Below are 6,913 nucleotides of genomic sequence, written 5' to 3' on the forward strand. Positions count from 1 at the left end.
TTTATGTTGGTACGTAGGCACAAGTCCGAAGGTCTTGTCAAACACAGAAATATAATTAATGAATTGTTTTCTCATATCTCCATTCTATTTGTTTGTAAACATCATTTTGTACAAAATACATATGCACACAAAAAAGGGCTCCCTAGGAGTACCTAGGACACTTTGGGTGCTAACACCTTCCCTCTGTGTAACCAACCCCCTTACCTGTAATCTCTGACATTTTATTAGTTTTGATTTGAAAACTTCTTACTTTTGGGTTTTGTTCGTACTTTTTCCCTTTTCCTTTGGAAACAAAAAAAGCGTGGTGGCGACTCTTGTTATTTGATGTCTAGCTTATCCATAGCTTGATGATCATGAATTTACCGCTATAGAAATTAAATGGCGACTCTGCTGGGGAGTAGTCTCCAGTGGGTTTAGCCTACTTTTTTGTGTGTATATAATTGTATATATGTGATATATGTTTGTGTGATATAATCTTCTTGTTGTGCTTGGTGATCTCTGAGTGGTGAGATAAGTTCTAACCTGAACTTGAGTGCAATTAAGATAGGAGGATGGTATAGTCATGTTCGACTTGTGTGGAGTAGTCCTTAACAAGTTGGCTTGAGATCCATCTGCTCAGTGGAGACCCTTTTGGATTTGGAAATGTCACACAAGTATTTATGGTTAGGCATTACTATCTCTAATTTGGGTCCGAGAAGCTGAGGACCGTAGAACATTTACCCCCCTTGGCCTATTTAGGACGTAGTGCGAAGACTGTTCAAGTGTAGACTTGATAATAGTTGTTACGCGATACTACACTCAAACGAGTGTCTCTTGAGAATATTATGGGTCGATGAGTCAGTCATCTTAACCTGTAATATGCGATAGATGGAATTAAGACTCTGGGAACTTTTTAGAACATGATCTACATGTTTTTATCCTTAGTTCACTCCTTTGGGATGGTTCTTAGCTAGGATCCATGCTCGTGACTTACAACAAACCCTTGATTCTTGGTTGATCCAATCAAGTCTTGTCAATATCAATGGAACTTGGGTGTTGATAAGGTGTAAACCATAATCCACCAAAATGGATGATTGATCTTGACAATGACTTGATTCATCCCTTGACCTTTGTCTGTTTGCCTTGTGTGTGATCCCTTATTTGTGATTGTTGCATTCATGCATTCATGTGCATCATAACATTCATCACACGAAAATTTTAAGGAACTGAGGTATTATTTGCAAATATTTTCAGACCATGGATTGTGGACGAAGGAACACTAAGAAGTACAGTTTCAGATGTCCCGACTTGAAAGAGTTAAGGAAGCTAGCATCTTTTGTATTAGATCCCTTGGACTTCAAACAACGCCATGGGAAGCTTTTATCTATCTTGTCTGCTGATGTGGTTGAAGGACTTTTGAGTGTGCTAGTGCAGTTCTACGATCCTTTCTACTGTTGCTTTACTTTTCCTGATTATTAGCTTATGCCTACGCTGGAGGAGTATACCCATCTCTTGGGAATACCTGTTTCTAACAGGCGCCTTTTAGTGGATTGGAAGAGATTCTGATATATCATCTTATTGCTGAAGCTCTTCACTTGAAGAAGTCTGAGATAAAGGCTCATTGGGTGAAGAAAGGAGGATTGTTTGGGTTGCCATCTGATTTCCTCATCAAGGAAGCTACTGCTTTTGCTCAAGCTGGTAGTGTGGATGCTTTTGAATCTATCTTTGTGTTGCTCATCTATGGATTAACTTTGTTCCCTAACATTAACGGTTTTATTGATGTTCACCCCTTCTGTTTGAATATTGCCTTTACATGGGTATCGTGCAGATACTCAAGAGTATAGACACTATTGTGAGTGGAAGTTAGATCATAGAGCTATTTATTTTAGTTTATTCTTGTTAGATTTGGTTATGCTCTGATATGTAATACTGGGTGGCAAATTATTTATTTTGTGTTGGAATTTCATGAGAGACAATGCATGCTCTCGTATTTGTTTTATGTTTTGGTATGATATCACTTGGAGAAGACTCATGGGTCGGTGCTTTTAATTTTTTTATGAAAACTATTATGAGATTTTAAATTAGTATGTTTTTTTTATTATGATTCCGCTGCGAAGTTATTCATATGAGTTGGATGTCGTGTAAACATCCTAAGTGCAAATGTATTCAGTAAAATGTTTTGTTTTAACCCGTATTACGCATCAGGCTATGATTGTTGTGAGTGACACCCTAAGTGATTCTATTTCATTAATTAAATTCTTTGATAGTTACACGCGGATTTTTAGGGTGTTACAGGAACCGTTTCGATTGTTCTTTGCAATAACGGTGTTACTATCTAAATATTATTATGATTCCGCTGCGAAGTTATTCATATGAGTTGGATGTCGTGTAAACATCCTAAGTGCAAATGTATTCAATAAAATGTTTTGTTTTAACCCGTATTACGCATCAGGCTATGATTGTTGTGAGTGACACCCTAAGTGATTCTATTTCATTAATTAAATTCTTTGATAGTTACACGCGGATTTTTAGGGTGTTACAGGAACCGTTTCGATTGTTCTTTGCAATAACGGTGTTACTATCTAAATATTACTCGCGAAGGGGTAAAGGAAAAAAGAGTAATAAATAAATGTGCTCGCGGAGGATTGGGGCCCTCGTGCCTATGTATCCTCATAATGCAATAAGGAAATCAGAGCTCCATAGTTCGTGGAACTAAGACGAATACGAAGTTGTGATAAAGGTATGGTTTGAACCAAAGAATAATGTTGTTTGAACCCATATGGTAGGTACATCTCAACCAATGGAGAAAGGTGGCATCGAGCCAAAAACAATGGGGTTTTGCCTATCGAAGGGCTTGCAAGGTAAGTAAACAAAGGAATAGTTTATCAATGAGACAAACCAAAAGCTTTTGGTTAAGAGGTGGGCACTGGTTATTGACCCAAAAGTGTGTATGGAATCCAAAGAAATAGTGTATTTGGCTAAACGAGAAAGTACATCACTGAGGATGAAGGTATTGAATGTTGAATGATGAATGATGAATGATGAAATGTGAGTGAAAGGATCAGGAATAAATATGATTGCCAAGGATCCGTATCCTCGTGCCTACGTATTTTCACCGTGCAATGAGAAAGTCAGAGTTCCATAGTTCGTGGAACTAAAACGAAAGAAATAGATAAAGAATGTTGGCCTAAGCAACTGGGATTAGTAAGACAAACAAGAAAGAGTGGAAGAGAATGAAGTTGCATAAGACTTGACAATTATTTGAATTGAATCACATTAAAGTCTATGAGTAAAGGTGAATACGATGAACAACTGAGTCATTCATCCCGTACCCAAAGATATTCAGAATGAGGATAGAAATTCTCCACTCTCACCCCTTCTTTATTACTTAAGGCTCATGACATGAAATTTGCATCATAACTAATGAGTTGCTGAAGTTGAATCTCCTTGTTGCTTCCTGTGATGAAGTGTTATTTTGAATAAATGAGACTTGACAATAATTTGATCCAAACTGTACTAAAGTCTATGAATAGAGGCGAATACGATGAGAAACCGGGTCATTCGTCCTATACTCAAAGATATTCAGAACGAGGATAGAAATTCTCCACTCTCACCCCTTCTCTATTGCTTAAGGCTCATGACACACAATTTAAATCATGATTGACAAATGTTGAATACACCTTTGTTATGCTTGAACAGTAGTCCACTTTGTCTACAATGTGAATTTCTTGTAATGACTTGAAGTTATGAACTTTTGATCTTGAATCTTGAGGTCTTGAGCTCCTGAGGTCTTGTACAACTTGAACACAAGGGACTTGCCCTATCAAGTGATCAATGGTCTTTTGATCACTTAAAAAGGCTTGGGAAATTAAGCACAATGCAAAGGATTTGGTTGATTAAATTAAACTTTGATCAACACAACCAATGAGAATGGAAATGATTAGGGGAACATGCATATCTAAACCCTAGGAATTAAAGTCAATTTGCACAAATGTGCAATTAGGGAATTAGTTCAAAAATAAAAAAAAATCTAATTAGCCACCAATTAGCCTAATTAATTCTAATGATAAAAAATAAATCTAAACATGGATTATGAGTCAAATGTACTTAATATAATCAACATGGATTATGGATCACATTAACAAATGAGAATCAATCATGGACAATCATGCAAATGATAAAATGTTCATTAAATGTGAATTAAAGTTCAACAAAAAATCTAAGTGAAATTAACACCTGATGTCCAAATTATATCTCATTATTTTCATGGTAAAATATATCACAATTATAGAAAAAAATATGGTAAAAAATGGTGTAAAATTAATCAAGAAAAATATGTACAAAATATAAAGAAACAAGTGAAAATAAAAGGAGGTTAGGAGTTCAACAAGGGGTGTCAATCACAGTGGTTGCGTATGGGCCTAATAGCAAGGCCCAAATAAAAAATAAAAGGAAACAGGGGGGTGCCTTAAGCCTAAGACCAAGGCCTAACGCACAATCATCATGCACCATGCAATAATGAAAATGGAGCAAAAGGATAAGGAGGACAATGATGTGGCAATGAATCTTGTGGAGTCAGCAATCATGTGCATTAGAATCAGTGAGTCATCAATGGAATAGCGTGTGAATCAGTCAATGTCTAACATGTGAATTAAATACACTTTGAATCAGCCAATGCAATTAAAGGCAAAACGCACGTGTATATATTGACTTAGAATGAAGAAAAAAAACTTCAGAACATGGATTCAAAACGCATCTCCCTCCTAACTTTAGTCTTGGTTCACTGTTACTCCCTCCGCCGTGTCGGAGGCGGTCCTCGGAGGCGTAGGTTTTCAAAAAAACAATTAAACACCACCAATCCACTCAGTTTCATGCACTGAACACGAAAAATCCATTAGATTCTCCTAATTTCGGAAGAATCAAGTGAATGGCAACGAAGAGGAATCGAGCCACCTCACATTGGGGCTTTGATTCCCCTCGCGAAGAGCTACATATCGGAAACCGAATCAAGGTGAGAAGATAAAGAGGAACCTACTTGCGAGACGACGATGTGTCTCAGAGTTTGTTGCATTCGAATCCGACAAAGATGGTGATGATGAATCTGCACTCAGGTAAACATGAATCTCCTTTATTCAATCCTTCCTTCTTCTTCTTCTACATCTACTTCTTCTGCTCTTGTGTGTATGTTATGATTTCCTCTTCTGTTATGCGTGTGGTTGCTGAAGTCTTGATACTCGATGCATATGGTTAATGGATTCAGGTGTTGAAGAAGAGTTGAAGGTGATGAAAATTTGTTCTGAGTTTTATGAGATTGTGAGAAGTGAGATCTATTTGCAGTGATTGTGATGAAATGTGAATTCTGAGATTGTGAAAAGTGAAGGATGAGAGAGTTCGAAAGTGTTGAATCGTGAATCTGAAAAAATGAGTTGGAACTGATGAATGTGAATGCGCTCTATTTATATAGGTGATGATCATTCAATTATGCTCTCTCAAATTCTGTTAGAAGTTTCTCAAATTCTATTAGGGTTTCTGTTAGTCTGTTATTCCCTTCCAAAATTATGTTGAACTTTGCTTCCTAATCTGTTTCGATTTGTTATGAGGTCTGTTATAGTTTGTTATTTTTGTTATGATTTGTGAAGTTCTGTTATGAACTGTGTTTAATCTTATTGCCATTTTCTGTTATGTGTTGTGTAAAGTTAGGAAGTTTGTTAGGATAGTGAAAACGGTTATAGAGTTAATTAGGAGGTTTTGCTAAGTTAGTTGGAAGTTAGGGTGTGGACTAAATGTGCAGGTTGCTTGTGGTTTCAATTTTGCAGGCATGCGTTGGCTTGGCTTGGAATTGCAAATGGATTTGAATTGGCCATGGAGTACTTGGATTATTTTGAAGTTGTTTTGTTTTGGACCTTGCTATAATGGCTCATGGAATGCTTATTGATTTTTATGCTTGATGGAGTGCAAATGGAGTTATCATGGACCTTTGATTTGATTGTTACATGGCTTGCTTGGACTAAAATGGTATTCATGGTTCTGTAAAAGGCATTAATGTGTTTGAATGTGGAATTATGTAATATGAATCGTGTATTATGACTATGTGGAAATGAAATTGATGTATGATGAAAAATGGATCAATGGAAGTGAATGGTTAAATGACATGTAAAGAAATGAAATTGTGAATTAGGCTATGGAACTTGGCAGAAAAATGTCATTTGAATCAATGGATTGAAAACAAGTTCAAAAGTGGTAAAAAGGATGTAGGTCCAAAAGGAGGTCCAAATGTTGGTCTTACCAGGTTTTGGACCTGGTCATGGATCAGCCCTATAATCATGCAAAAACCAATTATACAATGATTTAACGATAAAACATGATAAAATGCATATAAACAAGTATTAGGGTCAAGAATGATGAGTTGACTTTGGTCAACTGGTTGACCAAAAAGTCAACAGTTGGCCAAAAGTCAATTGTAACAAAAAAATGGCCAAAACAAAGTAATCTTTGCAATGAACATGGATAGTGTAATCAAGTGAATGGAATGTGAGTGGAACATGAATGCAAGTACAACTTTGACCAACCAAATAACACCAAGAATTAGGGTTTAGCTCCAGTTAAACCTCAAGTCAAACAATAACCAAACCTCAAACTATGTGAGCAACAAACATCAATGCCATGAGCCAAAATAGGGTTTATAATCCCTCAAGGCAAACCACAAGATTCCCCATACTTCAAGATTAAGAATTAGGGTTATGGCAATGAGAGAACACCAGGATGCAACCTCTTAGGTCTCAAGCACCAATTGTCCCTAATTAGGGTTTGCATCTTTGATCACCATGATAGGTTCTCCATAATTACTGTAGCATTACAACTCCTATGTCTTGATCTTTAACCAACCCCTAGGTCCTTGTCAAGTAAAATTAGCCTCAAAACTTTGAATCTATGA

At 36.6% G+C, this 6,913-nt stretch overlaps 1 long non-coding RNA gene across 2 annotated transcripts; it reads left to right on the forward strand.

Annotated features, from left to right (window-relative positions):
* Positions 1–4,581: 4,581 nt before the first annotated feature.
* LOC127091977 (uncharacterized) lies at positions 4,582–6,129 on the forward strand. 2 transcript variants are annotated; one of them, XR_007792050.1, is made up of 3 exons: positions 4,674–5,090; positions 5,240–5,443; positions 5,796–6,129. It is a non-coding gene; the product is annotated as an uncharacterized LOC127091977 (long non-coding RNA). The 2 variants fall into 2 exon arrangements; XR_007792049.1 differs by having other exon boundaries at positions 4,582–5,090; positions 5,240–6,129.
* The last annotated feature ends 784 nt before the right edge of the window (positions 6,130–6,913 follow it).

The sequence above is a fragment of the Lathyrus oleraceus genome, chromosome 6 (genome assembly GCF_024323335.1).
Source record: "Lathyrus oleraceus cultivar Zhongwan6 chromosome 6, CAAS_Psat_ZW6_1.0, whole genome shotgun sequence".
In the NCBI taxonomy this organism is placed as follows: domain Eukaryota; kingdom Viridiplantae; phylum Streptophyta; class Magnoliopsida; order Fabales; family Fabaceae; genus Lathyrus; species Lathyrus oleraceus.